We start from the raw sequence: 14216 nt of genomic DNA, 5'->3' as shown, positions 1-14216 counted from the left end.
TTCTTAACCTCTGGCACTGTTTGTTAGTTTGAAAAATGTCGAGATGCTTCGTGGTTGTGAGTCCATGTTAACCATAGCATTCCCAAAGAATTTTCAATGGGGAAAGGGTGGATATCTTCGCAAAAAAATTTAAAAGTATTATTGACTTTTACTAACGACGTATTTTTCAAAGAGGCAATGATGTGTAGGTATGGTGCAGAACTTAAAAATTTTGAATACTAGCTGAGTACCTGGTGTTCGCCAGATATGTATTCCGATTTTGTATTAGTCCATTTGCTCCTTCCCCCTCTGTCCATCCCCTCAGCCTCTCTTTCCCTGCCAGTCCATCTGTTACTCCCCATCTCTCTGTCTCTCATCCTCTTCCCTTCCTCTGCCCACTTTCTTCTCCACCTCTCCGTGTTTACCTCCTGCTTCCCTTACCTTTGTCTATTGCCTCCTTTCTCCACTACGCCCATCTCCCCATCCCCGCCTTCTCTCTCCAAGTCATCACCCATCCGCCAACAGCAGGCTGGTAGTTGCTAACCCCGTAGTATTTACTTCCAGATACCAGGTTTGGTTGAAATCGATCCAGGGGTTTAGGAGGAACTTTCTACTCACGGCTTTGCCACAGTGACATATATTTCACGTATATTTAAAATATTTCACACGTATTTCGACACATTTCTCCTGTATCTGTAGCGAATTTCGTCCCTTAGTCTCGTTTTCACGTAGCTCAATCTTTATGATGTCATATTTTCCGAACAATGTGTCGCACAATTTTGCAAATTCATTCAGTAGCGTATTTAGATTCTACCTGCGAAATGTGTTGCGAATAGACTTATTAGTTAAGACGTAATACATTAAAGCGTCATGCATGATGCGGCAGTTTTTCACGCATCTCAGTGTTTATGACGTCATGTCTACTTAATTATGTGCCGTATAATGATATAACTTTGCACGTACGTTCGGTGATATATGTGAATATTGTCCGTAAAATGTGCTGCGAATACAGTCAGTAGTGAAGAAGTAATAAATTAAAACGCCATGACTGATCCAGCAGTTTACTGCACGAAGAACGAGAATCTAGTAGGCGATAAACTGTTTACTTTTCATCATTTTGTGGAGGTTATCAACGACAAAAAGTTTCGTTACGGTTTGGAGCAGTGTGTACGGCTTGTTACAAGTCCTTAAGTACGGGTATTTTCGCGTCGTGCCCTACATACCATTTTCATCCTCACCGCAACCTTTAATGCTAGGGAGGTAGTTCTTACCCTCATAGCGATTCTTTCGACAGTAAGCGACATGTGTACAAAGTTTAGTTGAAATCGGTCAAATAGTTTAGGAGGAGATGTAGAACATACATACGTGTTCAAAATTGCATCGATGACACCCACTGTGAAAAGTTGCACCTACTACTAAGGGCGTGAGGGACTTTGTGACGATCTCAATGAGCGTTAACTTTCTGGATAACATTTAAATGAAAGAGTTTAAAGCGATTTTAGTATCTTGTAGAAAATTAATTAAAAACAATAAATATTTATATTTTTTTAGTTTTAAATTAAAAAGTGCACGATAGAACAACAAAATTTACAGTAGTCGGGCATAAAGTAAACCTCACCCGCCGGCCTAGTGGCCGAGTGGTTCTAGGCGCTTCAGTTTGGAACCGCGCGACCGCTACTGCCGCAGGTTCGAATCCTGCCTCGGGCATGGATGTGTGTGATGTCCTTAGGTTAGTTAGGTTTAAGTAGTTCTACGTTCTAGGGGTCTGATGACGTCAGAAGTTAAGTCCCATAGTGCTCAGAGCCATTTGAACCATTTTTAAACCTCACCCGGCCTCCCGCTTGGTACTGTTAGGGTTACATTGTAGGCGCTCCTACAAAAAAGCATGGCAAGTCTGTTCGACAGCCTCGGTAAGGCAATGGAATTGCATCTCTGATAGGATCATACCAAGTGAAGTGCTGCGGTCTTCAAACCAACATCCGAGCTCTCACACAGCTTCACCGGTTTCTTGGATGATTAATCCAGCTTCCATCTTCAGGCCTAGCTGTATATCATACTGCTCCGATTTCTAATACTTTCTCCCCATGTGAGTTACTGAATAACGTGGTGAATCGGGCGAAAGAATAGCAATTCCAAATATCCGTTTCTCTATTCGCGTCTCTGTAATGTTTCACACATTTAGCATAAGATCGGTGGATGGTTGGTTGAAACAAAAGCAATGTGTTGTACCTATGAGAACGCGGATCACAAAGATATTAATGTTGTTTATTTCTGAAGTGCTTTAATACTGAGAAAAGTAGCGTTACTCTTGCAGGAAACCACAATTTTCCACCTATACGAGGTTTGTCCGGAAAATACGTATAAAAGTTGAATAATAACTTTATTTTACAATTATTCAGGTATTACAATATGGTCTCCTTCACAGTACTGGCCCTGAGACGCGATACACGTCTGCCAACGCCGTTTCCACTGTTGATAACATTGCTGAAAGTCTTCAGTTGTGACGTTGTTCAGTTGCCGTGTCGTTTCCGCCTTGATGGCTTCCACATCTCCCAAGTGCCGCCCCCGAAGAACCATTTTGCATTTCGGGAACGTGAAAAAGTCACACGGGGCTAAATCGGGTGAATAAGCCGGGTGGTCTGTCACGGTGATTGAGCTTCGGGCCAAAAACTCGCGCGGGCGCATTGTCGTGATGAAGGATCCCCCTGCCCCCTTTTGCCAATTTCGGTCGAACTCGGGCCACACGAGCTCTGAGACGTGTCAGAACTACAACGTAAAAATTTCCGTTCACTCTCTGGCCGGGAGGGACAAATTCCTTGTGAACAATGCCCCTAGAATCAAAGAAAACAATCAACATTGTCTTCACATTGGACCTTGATTTTCGCCTTTTTTGTTGTCGATTCTCCTGCTAGTTTCCATTCCTTGCTTTGAGATTTGAGCTCCACGTCGAATTCGTAAAACCAGGACTCGCCTGCAGTGATGACTCGGTTGAGAAAGTCCCCTCGTTCCTCTGCTTCCAACCAATCCTCACAGCACTCAACCCTCTCTGCTTTCTGTTCTGGCGTCAAGAGCTTCGGTACGATTTTCGCACACAATTTCTTCATTTCAAGTTTTTGTGTCAGGATTTCGTGAACGATTGTTTTGGGGATTGACAGCTCGTCAGCAATCATTCTGACTGTCAATCTACGGTCTTTAAGAACACAAGCCCGAATTCGTTCAACATTTGCATCGGAACTCGATATCGACGGGCGTCCTGGGCGAGGGTCATCGTTCACTTCTTCTCGGCCATCCCGGAACCTTTTTAACCACTTGTTTACGGTTGGTTCCTTCAGAGAATTGTCTCCGTAAACCTGGTTCAAACGCTCAAAAATCTCACTGCCGTTCTTGCCTAGATTTGCAAGAAACTTGTTGTTGACGCGCTCTTCCTCAATCAGAGAGAGCTCCGTGCCGACGGCAGGTGAAGAAGGGTGGCTGTCAACAAGCTGCCGCACACTCCCACCTTCATGCAGAGTGCTCTGACTCGAACTGAGCGTTGATGGGATTGATTACAGCAGTAGTCCCACCTGGCGGTGACTGCAACTTGTAACATAAAGACATTATTCAACTTTTATACGTATTTTCCGGACAAATCTCGTACTAATGTTTGGAGAGAGTAAAACACCGAGAGCAAGGGATGTGATCACAATGAAATGTATTCCACTGATTAACGAATGACACTACAGAAATGAATAGTATTGCAGATCTGTATATGCACAGTGACTGAGAAAATTCAGTACCGAGTAGGGCCACCACGCGCTGCAATGAAAGTGCGCTCGAATATGCTTCTGGGGAATTCTCTGCATCGCAGTTTGTCGGCGCGTCTACAAGTGTGGCTGCAGGGGGATCTGAACCAACAACTCGTCGACCCACCATATCCCAGACATGTTCGATCGGCGACATGCCAGGGAAACGAGCAGTCCAGGGAAGCAGTGGTACCCGTCGTTCTTCTAAGAAGGCTTGAGCATTCCTCGCCACATGCGGCTGGGCATTGTCCTGGTGAAATATGGCATGTGGAATGGCCTACAGGAGGGGCAGTGCCTCGGGCTGTAAAACATCCGTGACGTAGCGCGAGCTCTTCAGATTGCCCTCAAGACTTACGAGGCGAGGTCCATTGTTACAGTCAATGGCGCCCCAAACCATGACATTTGGTGTTTGTCCGCTATGGTGCGCAACAATACAGTCTGCCAGATTGACCACGGCGGCATGCAACGCGAATGCGGCCATCACTGTAGGACAGGCTGAAGGGGGCTCGTCCGAAAACACAACGTATTGGCACTCAGCACGCTAGTGTCGGCTTTCATGTGCCCGCTGCAATCTGCGGCGTTGATGGTTTCTGGTCAATACAAGCCGACTGTGGATGAAGCCCGACCAAGAGGCATTACATGCACTGATCAAAAATGATAGTGCATTGAGAATGGCTAGTTTCTAGCTGAAATCTAGATCTGCCAATAAAATTTCACAAGGACGACTGATAGCAGAAATCTATTATTTACAAAACAGTTCGTTATTAGTATGTTAACGCATTATGCTATTTGGGCAAAATAAACTTGGCCTGGAAAATATGTAATGTACCTTAAGATACGCAACCGAAGTTACGTCTTCTTCCCTACGCGCAAGTGATGTAAAAATGGTTCAAATGGCTCTGAGCACTATGCGACTTAACTTCTGAGGTCATCAGTCCCCTAGAACTTAGAACTAATTAAACCTAACTAACCTAAGGACATCACACACATCCATGCCCGAGGCAGGATTCGAACCTGCGACCGCAGCGGTCGCTCGGCTCCAGACTGTAGCGCCTAGAAACGCACGGCCACTCCGGCCGACGCAAGTGATGTAAGTTGGGTTGCCTATCTTAAGGTGCATTAAATGTTTTCCAGGCCAGATTTATTTTGCTCACCATGTAGATATTTTATTTTTATTATTATTAAAATCTTAGGAATCTGTGCTACGTCAAAAGTGAGTAATGAGCAGATTGTATTTGGGGAGAGCGTGCCATAACTGTGACCTCCTGCAGTATCTAACTCTGCATATACGCCTGGCAATATATCTTCATTCCTTATTCGATCAATGTACCTAATCTTTAGCAATCTCTTGTAACACAACATTTCATCGGCTTCTAATAGTTTTATTTCTTTTGGGTTTCTGTTCATGTTTGTAATGCAGTCAGTTAAGTTCGAAACATATTGTCTCATGGAATTTCATATTTTTGAATGTTAGCAACTGTTCATCCTACAGAAAGCTCTTGTGCAGTGTATAGTCCCTGCTACCACGCCCTTGTCGCGTCTTCGTTCTGTATTTATTTTACCTCCGAGACGGCAACGTTCGATCACGTCTCCAGGAGTCCAAGTCCAACTTATACGCAGCCAGCACGTTCACGTGCAAGAGTGCGCCACTATCTCAGCCTTCGTTTTGCTTATGTGCGTGTTGCGACCGCGAGCTGGTACACTTTCCATTTCATTAAGCACGCGACTCTGTTCCTCGGCACTTCCGGCGAGCGCTGCCGCGTCGTTAGCTGGCCGCATCGCGCAGATTTCCTGCCCGTGACTAACGGCCCTCACGCCGACACACGCCTCTGTAGCCGCCCCCACCCCCTCCTCCCCCTCCTCCCACTCACGTCTCTAAATGGACGAGCGTATAAACGTACTCTGCAGGGGACATCTCACTAGACTTTGCACCACGGAACTGAAAGTCACTGATCGATACGGTCGGCTAACTCGTTGAAGCGAGAGCTAATAAATTATGTTTTCAATTTGTTGATTTTGGACACACCGTTGTTCCTACTGAAGAATTCAAAGGCTGAGCTCTCGAGAAGAATTCGCAGGTTAACTTCAGAATAACCGACCTTTTCCGTCAGCAACGCTGCTAAGCTAAGTTTCCTACTTATTACTTTATCATGCAACAAAGTCACCGAAACACGTCGTAAGTAATAAATACTAAAGTTTAAGGGGCAGATCCTAAGTATTCTTTATAAGCACCGAATATGGCCGCAATCGTGTTACACGTTTCTTTCTCAGGTAGTCGACGTATGCAGTGCCGTTTGTCTTTCAGCAAGGACCAGTTTCACTTTACATACGATGGGCGCGAGACCGTGGTTTTCTGTTAAATTTTAAGTTCAAAACTCAGACTCAGCCATTCCCAATAATACAAAAACACACATTTTTTGTGCATTTCGAAGGTACATGTGCTCATCGTGTGTACTACCGTAGCACAAGAACCTGAAATGTAAAAGAAACATACCAAAAAGTTCATACGCTCAAAATAACTCACATCACTGTCATTATAGTTCCATAGCTAAAGTAGTAAAAACGTAAAACATATCCATATAAAAGTCAACAATAAAAAAGTCCATGGACACTTCCCTTGCAATCAAGTCTTCCTGCCGGCCAGTGTGGCCGTGCGATTCTAGGCGCTTCAGTCTGGAACCGCGTGACCGCTACGGTCGCAGGTTCGAATCCTGCTTCGGGCATGGATGTGTGTGATGTCCTTAGGTTAGTTAGGTTTAAGTAGTTCTAAGTTCTAGGGGACTGATGACCACAGATGTTAAGTCCCATAGTGCTCACAGCCATTTGAACCATTTGAACCAAGTCTTCCTTTCAAAACACAGTCGATCAGCAACAGCTACATGACTGCTCTGCAATTCGCATCAAAGTGCTTGGCGGAGGAATCACAGAACGTCTTTTAGATTATTTCTTCACCTATCCACTCTGAAATAGCACGTGAAAAAATTACCACCTAATTTTTTCTGTGTGAGCTCTGAGTTCTCTTATTCACTTCAGCAGAATAAAACAGTATATGACGAACGTAGCGTCAAAAAGACAACAGTTCGTAAACAAGGCCTCTTCTCCTTCAGGACAAAACACACCGGCATGTAAAGACGTTTGCAGCACGAGTGACTGTCCCGAGTAAGTAATCCAAGAATTAAAGACACTCCCGATAAACAACAGACCGCTCTGTAAATGACAGGGCGTCCCAATCACATCACATACAGCGGGTCCTATGGATCCTCATTTCACAAACATGGTTCATCTTTAAGGCACCTAATAACGAAATTCGGCGGATGCTGAGAACGTAGAGGCTGTTGCACTCTCGGTTCAAAAGGGAACGCACAAGCAAAGGTTTGCAGAGATTCATGCGTTTATGAAACGATCTGTGCGCGAAGCATACAGTAACTACCACTAGTCTTGCTAAGCACGTAAAAGGCTTCCATTCAGTCCCTTGTTGACCAGTCTGATGTGGCAGTTGAAGACAGCAAAACGAAAGCCGAAGTTTTCAATTTCACGATCAAGAAATCGTTCAAACATACTGTCATTTGACCATCGGACAGACTCCCGTATCGATGACATAGTAATAAACATACCTGACGGAGAGAAACAGCTGAAAGATTTGAAAGCAAATAAATCATTAGGTCCGGATGGAATCCCAGTTCGATTTTACGAAGAGTGTTGTGTGTTTAAACCGGAGACCTGGAACCGACGGAGAGGCTTCGTCCCGCTGTAGCCCTCAGTGGTTCACAACCCCACAACAGCCCACAGCAGTCCACCCACTCCACCGCCGCCCCACACCGAACTCACGGTTACCGTGCGATAACCCCCCCCTGGAATGTAACCCCAATATTTGTGTGGTAGAGTAATGGTGGTGTACGTGTACGTGGAGATAGTGTTTCCGCAGCAATCGACGACATAGTGTAACTGAGGCGGAGTAGGGGGAACCAGCCGCATTCGCCAAGGCAGATGGAAAACCGCCTTAAAAACCGAGGCGGAATAATGGGAACCAGCTTCCATTCTCCGAGGCAGATGGAAAAACCGCCTTAAAAACCATCCACAGACTGGCCGGCACATCGGACCTCGACAGTAACCCGCCGTGGGCATTCGTGCCGGGCGGGGCTTACAAGGAGTACTCTATGGCACTGGTCCCTTACCTAGCTTGCATTTATCGTGACTCTCTCGACCAGCACAAAGTCCGAAGCGACTGGAAAAAGGCGCAGGTGATTCCAGTATATACGAAGGGCGAAAGAACGGACCCGACACATTACAGACCAATATCCGTAACTTCGGTTTACTCCGGAATCCTTGGCCATATTCTCAGTTTCAATATAATAAACTTTCTCGAGAGTGAGAATCTTATGTCCGCGAATCAATAAAGTTTTAGAAGGCATCGCTCGTGTAAATCTTGCCTTTTTCTTAGATAATGTGTAGCGAAGTATGGATGAAGGCCAACAGGCAGATTCCATAGTTTCGGATTTCCCTAAAGCATCTGACACGGTAATCTTCTGCAGATTGTTGACAAAGATACGAGGACACGGAATAGGTTCCCACATATGTGAGTGGCTCGAAGACTTCTTAAGTAATAGTACGCAGTATGTTGTTCTCAACGGCGAGCAAGGGTGTCACCAGCAGTGCCCCAGGAGAAAGTTTGACAGAACTGCTTTTATTTTCTATATACTGTACATAAATGATTTGGAGGACAGGGTGGGCAGCAGCCTGCGGTTGTTTGCTGATTATGTCATGGTGTACGGTAAGGTGTCGAAGTTGAGTGACTGTAGGAACATACAAGACGACTTAGACAAATTTTCCATTCGGTGTGATGAAAGGCAGCTAGCCCTAAATAAAGAAAATCGTAAGTTAATCCCGATGAGTAGGAAGATCAGACCTGAAATGTTGGATACAGTATTACTAGTGTCCTCCTTGACACAGTCAAGTCGTTCAAACATCAGGAGTAAAGTTGCAAAGTGGTATGGGGTGAAACGAGCACGTGAGAATTGTGGTGGGGAAGGGGAATGGTTGACATCGGTTTATTGGGAGAATCTTAGGAAAGTAGATGCTTAGGGGATTAGATTAGGAAATGAGACACTTAAAGTAGTAAAGAAGTTTTGCTATTTGGGGAGCAAAATAACTGATGATGGTCGAAGTAGAGAGGATATAAAATGTAGACTAGCAATGGCAAGGAAAGCGTTTCTGAAGAAGAGAAATTTGTTAATATCGAGTATAGACTTAAGTGTCAGGAAGTCGTTTCTGAAAGTATTTGTATTAAGTTTAGCCATGTATGGAAGTGAAAAATGGACGATAAATAGTTTGGACAAGAAAAGAATAGAAATTTTCGAAATGTGGTGCTACGGAAGAATGCTGAGGATTAGATGGGTAGATCACATAACTAATGATGAAGTATTCAATGAAATTGGGGAGAAGAGGAGCCTGTGTTACAACTTGACAAAAAGAAGGGACTGGTTAATAGGACATGTTCTGAGGCATCAGGGGATCACAAATTTAGCATTGGAGGGCAGCGCGGAGAGTAAAAATCGTAGAGGGAGACCAAGAGATGAATACACTAAGCAGATTCAGAAAGATGTAGGTTGCAGTAAGTACTGGGAGATGAAGAATCTTGCACAGGATAGAGTAGCATGGAGAGCTACATCTAACCTGTCTCAGGAGTGAAGACCACAACAACAACAACATGGTCCACCTGTAACTTAATATAACACACTTGGGGGCGGAAATGTCGGGAAATATCCCAAAAATGGTTGAGATTTGTTGAAAATGTTACGTCACGAAATGACGTACCTCGCCGCACGTTCAGCGGTTGGTATTGCGCGTGAAGGAATGATTGAGCGATGAAACAACTTTTGTAAATGTGGTCTTTGGTAATCGTGGAAATTACATAATTATTGTCCTCGCTGTAACCAATTAAAGCAGTTCTTGTTTTGTGTTTCTTTTGTATTGTCCGTTCTTTTCTTTACAGACATTATTTAGTAATGAAAGCGTAGGTCATTTACTGGTAACGACACAGTTCGGAAATTTGTACTGATTTACTTGCGACGCAGTAGGGTAGGTTTTTGTTGTACTTAACTTTCCAATAAACCAGCGGAGACCGCGAGACCTGTAAATAAAATAATAAATCTTACCTGACTGTAAATAAGTAACTGTCTATCGCAGTGGAAACAACTGCTCACCCCCAGACGCAATTCTCGAACGCTGAGTTCCATAAGCTAAAGCCGCGCACACCGACGTGAATACTTGAGTTGTGTTCGGATGGGCAAATGCAACACACTGACAGGCTCAGCAGCTGCACGTGCAGTGAGGTAAGTCGTCCGGTGACGTCACACGTTCAACATTTGTCATTCATTTATTTCCCGACATTTGGGACGGCATTTGTGTTATATCAAAATACTTGTCTCTACGCCATCTACGTAGCTTAGAAGGTTTTTAAACGTTAATAAGATTCCCTACACAGGATGAAAAAAAATTAGCGGTCTCGGACTTCGCAGCGCGGTTCCTCACATACTAGCAACAGAAAAATGTTTCGTCCTGCGCATATTTCCTGCGGTAAATGGATGTTAAAAATTGGCAATCTGGAAACACTGTAATCACATGCACGGTAACTAACGCTTTTATCGTATAGGAATACTGCTGTGCAGTTGGTGCATGGATAGCGTTTTGAGTTAGTACGCAGGATGTCAAGAGTTCTATTCTGCGTCGAGGCGTCTTTGTTTTAATTGCCAGTTCGTGACTATAGTCTACACCGTTTCTTAAGCCACATGTTTCCGACATTTACATAGTAGATATTTGAAAATGTTCGCCTCCGGTAGCTGAGTGGTCAGCGCGATAGAATTTCAATTCTAAGGGCAGGGGTTCGATTCCCCGCTGGGTCGGAGATTTTCTCCGCTTAGGGAATGGGTGCTGTGTTGTCCTAATCAACATCATTTCATCTCCATCGACGCGCAAGTCGGCGAAGTTGGCGTCAGATTGAAAGACTTGCACACGGCGAACGGTCTGTCCGACAGGAGACCCTAGTCACACGACAGTAAGTGTATCTGGAAATTATTTGCAAAGCATATGGATAGCTGCGCTGGTGAGGCAAGGCCACGACGAAATGTAGTCGACCTGAACGTCGCAAGAATAGTAGTCGGCACTAATCGATGGGGTCATTGGAAGAGCGTACACAGAAAACAAGTTTGGAATTTAGTAGATTCAGCAGTGTGTAACAATTCGCATCCACGATGTGCAAAAGGCTTCTTTTAAAGCTGATGAGTGAAAACGATTGAACTAGCCGTTTCTGCATTCGTGATATGTAAGTGCAGGTCTTTTGTTCACGACACACTGTAATCGCTGTATGAAGACTAAGGCACCACATACCGTATCACGCAAATAAAAACAAATACGCCTCGACTCAGAATCGAATGCTACAACTCCTGCATACTAACACAAAACGCTATCCACTGCACCAACTGCACAGCAATACGTCTATTTGCTGACAAAGGTAGTTACCGTATGTGTGATTACAGTGTTGCCAGATTGTCAATCTCTAACATCCATTTACTGCAGGAAATATGTGCAAGGCGAGATTTTGTGAGAGAGTATTGCTAGTATATGAGGAATCACGCTGCGAAGTCAAAGTGCGCGAATTTTTCTTCATCCTGTATATGCACCACAACGTGGGCGAGTGATTAGTGGGGCACTGGTGTCTCTCCGGCGTGAATTTTCAATATTTCGGCGATATAAATGTTCGTTATCGTCAGGAAAACGCTCCCACTACTGCTGATTTCCGCTGATAACTGACGCCAAGGCAGCAAATCGACGTCCTACATAGCCCTCCATATCTTACACGGCGCATGCGCCGCCGACCACAGTTCCTTCCCTCCAAGACTGGAAAGGTGGCGCCGCCCTTAGTAGGACACTGGCGGCAACGATATATCGCACACAGAGACTATTTTCGAACACTCGAACTGGCCGCACCAAAGAACGTTCTGATTTGAAGCGGGATAGTAAAGCTACGACGAAACCCATTGTCTCTAGTAAGCAAAATTATCTGCCAACCTACATCTGCGTCTACATCTATGTGATTACTCTGCTATTCACAATAAAGTGCCTGGCAGAGGGTTCAATGAACCACCTTCAAGCTGTCTCTCTACCGTTACACTCTCGAACGGCACGCGGGAAAAACCAGCAAATAAATTTTTCTGTGCGAGCCCTGATTACTCTTATTTTATCGCGATGATCATTTTTCCCTATGTAGGTGGGTGCCAACAGAATGTTTTCGCAATCGGAGGAGAAAACCGGTGATTGAAATTTCATGAGAAGATCCCGTCGCAACGAAAAACGCCTTTGTTTTAATGATTGCCACTCCAATTCACGTATCATGTCTGAGGCACTACTCCCCTACTTCCTGATAATACAAAACAAGCTGGCCTTCTTTGTAGTTTTTCGATGTCATCCGTCACTCCCATCTGATGCGGATCCCACACCGCACAGCAATACTCCAGAACAGGGCGGACAAGCGTGGTGTAAGCAGTCTCTTTAGTACATCCGTTGCATCTTCTAAGTGTTCTGCCAATGAATCGCAGTCTTTAGTTTGCTCTACCCACAATATTATCTATGTGATCGTTCCAATTTAGGTTATTTGTAATCGTAATCCCTAAGTATTTAGCTGAATTTATAGCCTTCAGATTTATGTGACTTATCCCGTAATCGAAATTTACATGAATTCTTTTAGTACTCATGTGAATGACTTCGCACTTTTTCTTATTCAGGGTCAATTGCTATTTTTCGCATCATACAGATATCTTATCTAAATAATTTTGCAATTCGTTTTGGTCATCTGATGACTTTACAAGACGGTAAATGACAGCATCATCTGCAAACAATCTAAGACGTCTACTGAGATTGTTTCCTACGTCGTTAATATAGATCAGGAAGAATATTGGGCCTATAACACTTCCTTGTGGAACGCCGGATATTATTTCTGTTTTACTCGATGACTTTCCGTCTATTACTACGAACTGTGACCTTTCTCACAGGAAATCACGAATCCAGTCGCACAACTGAAGCGATAATCCGTAGGCACGCAGTTTGGTTAGAAGACGCTTGTGAGGAACGGTGTCGAAAATCTTCTGGAAATGTAAAAATGTGGAATCAATTTGAGATCCCCTGTCGATAGCACTCATTACTTCGTGAGTATAAAGAGCTAGTTGTGTTTCGCAAGAACGATATTTTCTGCATCCGTACTGACAACGTGTCAATAAATCGTTTTCTTCGAGGTATTTCATAATGTTCGAATACAGTATATCTTCCAAAACCCTACTGCAAATCGAAGTTAGTGATATGGGCCTGTAATTCAACGGATTACTCCTTCTTCCCTTTTTGGGTATTGGTGTGACTTGAGCAATTTTCAAGTCTTTAGGTACGGATCTTTCTGTGAGCGAGCTAATTTCAGTTGCTTGTTTATAAACACCGTTCCAAAAACAGGAACTGTTGGCAACTATCACCGTTCGTCAAATATCATACCGTGCCCCTCGTTTAAGCAATGTTCCAATGCTCTTGGTTTTGGCTCTGAGCACTATGGGACTTAACTTCTGAGGTCATCAGTCCCCTAGAACTTAGAACTACTTAAACCTAACTAACCTAAGAACATCACACACATCCATGCGCGAGGCAGGATTCGAACCTGCAACCGTAGCGGTCACTCGGTTCCGGACTGTAGCGCCTAGAACCGCTCGGCCACTCTGACCGGCGCCCCTGGTTTCTCCGGGTGCTGTAGCCTCGTATGACGACAATGTTCCACGCACCTCTCCTGAACTTTGCGAAACGAACGGCCGATGTAAGCCTTCCCACATACACACGAAATTTTATATATGCCAGGCTTCCTAAGCCGCAAACCATCTTTCACAGAGACGAGTTGCGCCCTAATCTTGGAAGATGGACGGAACACACTGTTAATGCAAAATTTCGTAAAATTCTTCCAGTGTTAAACGACATCCCAAGCATAAGGAATGAGGGCCACAGATCTATGGTCCTCTCCATGCACCTCTGGGGATGCTCCAAACTCTACAGTCCGACAAATTTGCTTCTCAGAGTATCCATTTTCCTTAAAAACAGCCATCAAATGTACTTCGCGACAATACAGAACGTGCTGCTCTTCTTTGAACTGTCTCGATGTACTCTGGTCATCCTATCTGGTAAGGATCCCACACCACACAGCAGTACTCCGGAAGAGGACGGACAAGCGTTGTGTAGGCAGTCTCTTTCGTAGACCTGTTACATTTTCTAAGCATTCTGCCAATAAAACACAGTCTTTGGTTTGCCTTCCCCTCAGCATTTTCCATGTGTTCTTTCCAATTAAAATTGTACGTAATTGTAATTCCTAAGGATTTCGTTGAACTTACGGCTAGATTAGTTTATCGTGTAACCGAAGTTTAATGGATTCCT

Source organism: Schistocerca serialis, chromosome 12 (genome assembly GCF_023864345.2).
Source record: "Schistocerca serialis cubense isolate TAMUIC-IGC-003099 chromosome 12, iqSchSeri2.2, whole genome shotgun sequence".
Lineage (NCBI taxonomy): Eukaryota > Metazoa > Arthropoda > Insecta > Orthoptera > Acrididae > Schistocerca > Schistocerca serialis.
Note: the sequence above shows the minus strand (reverse complement) of the source record.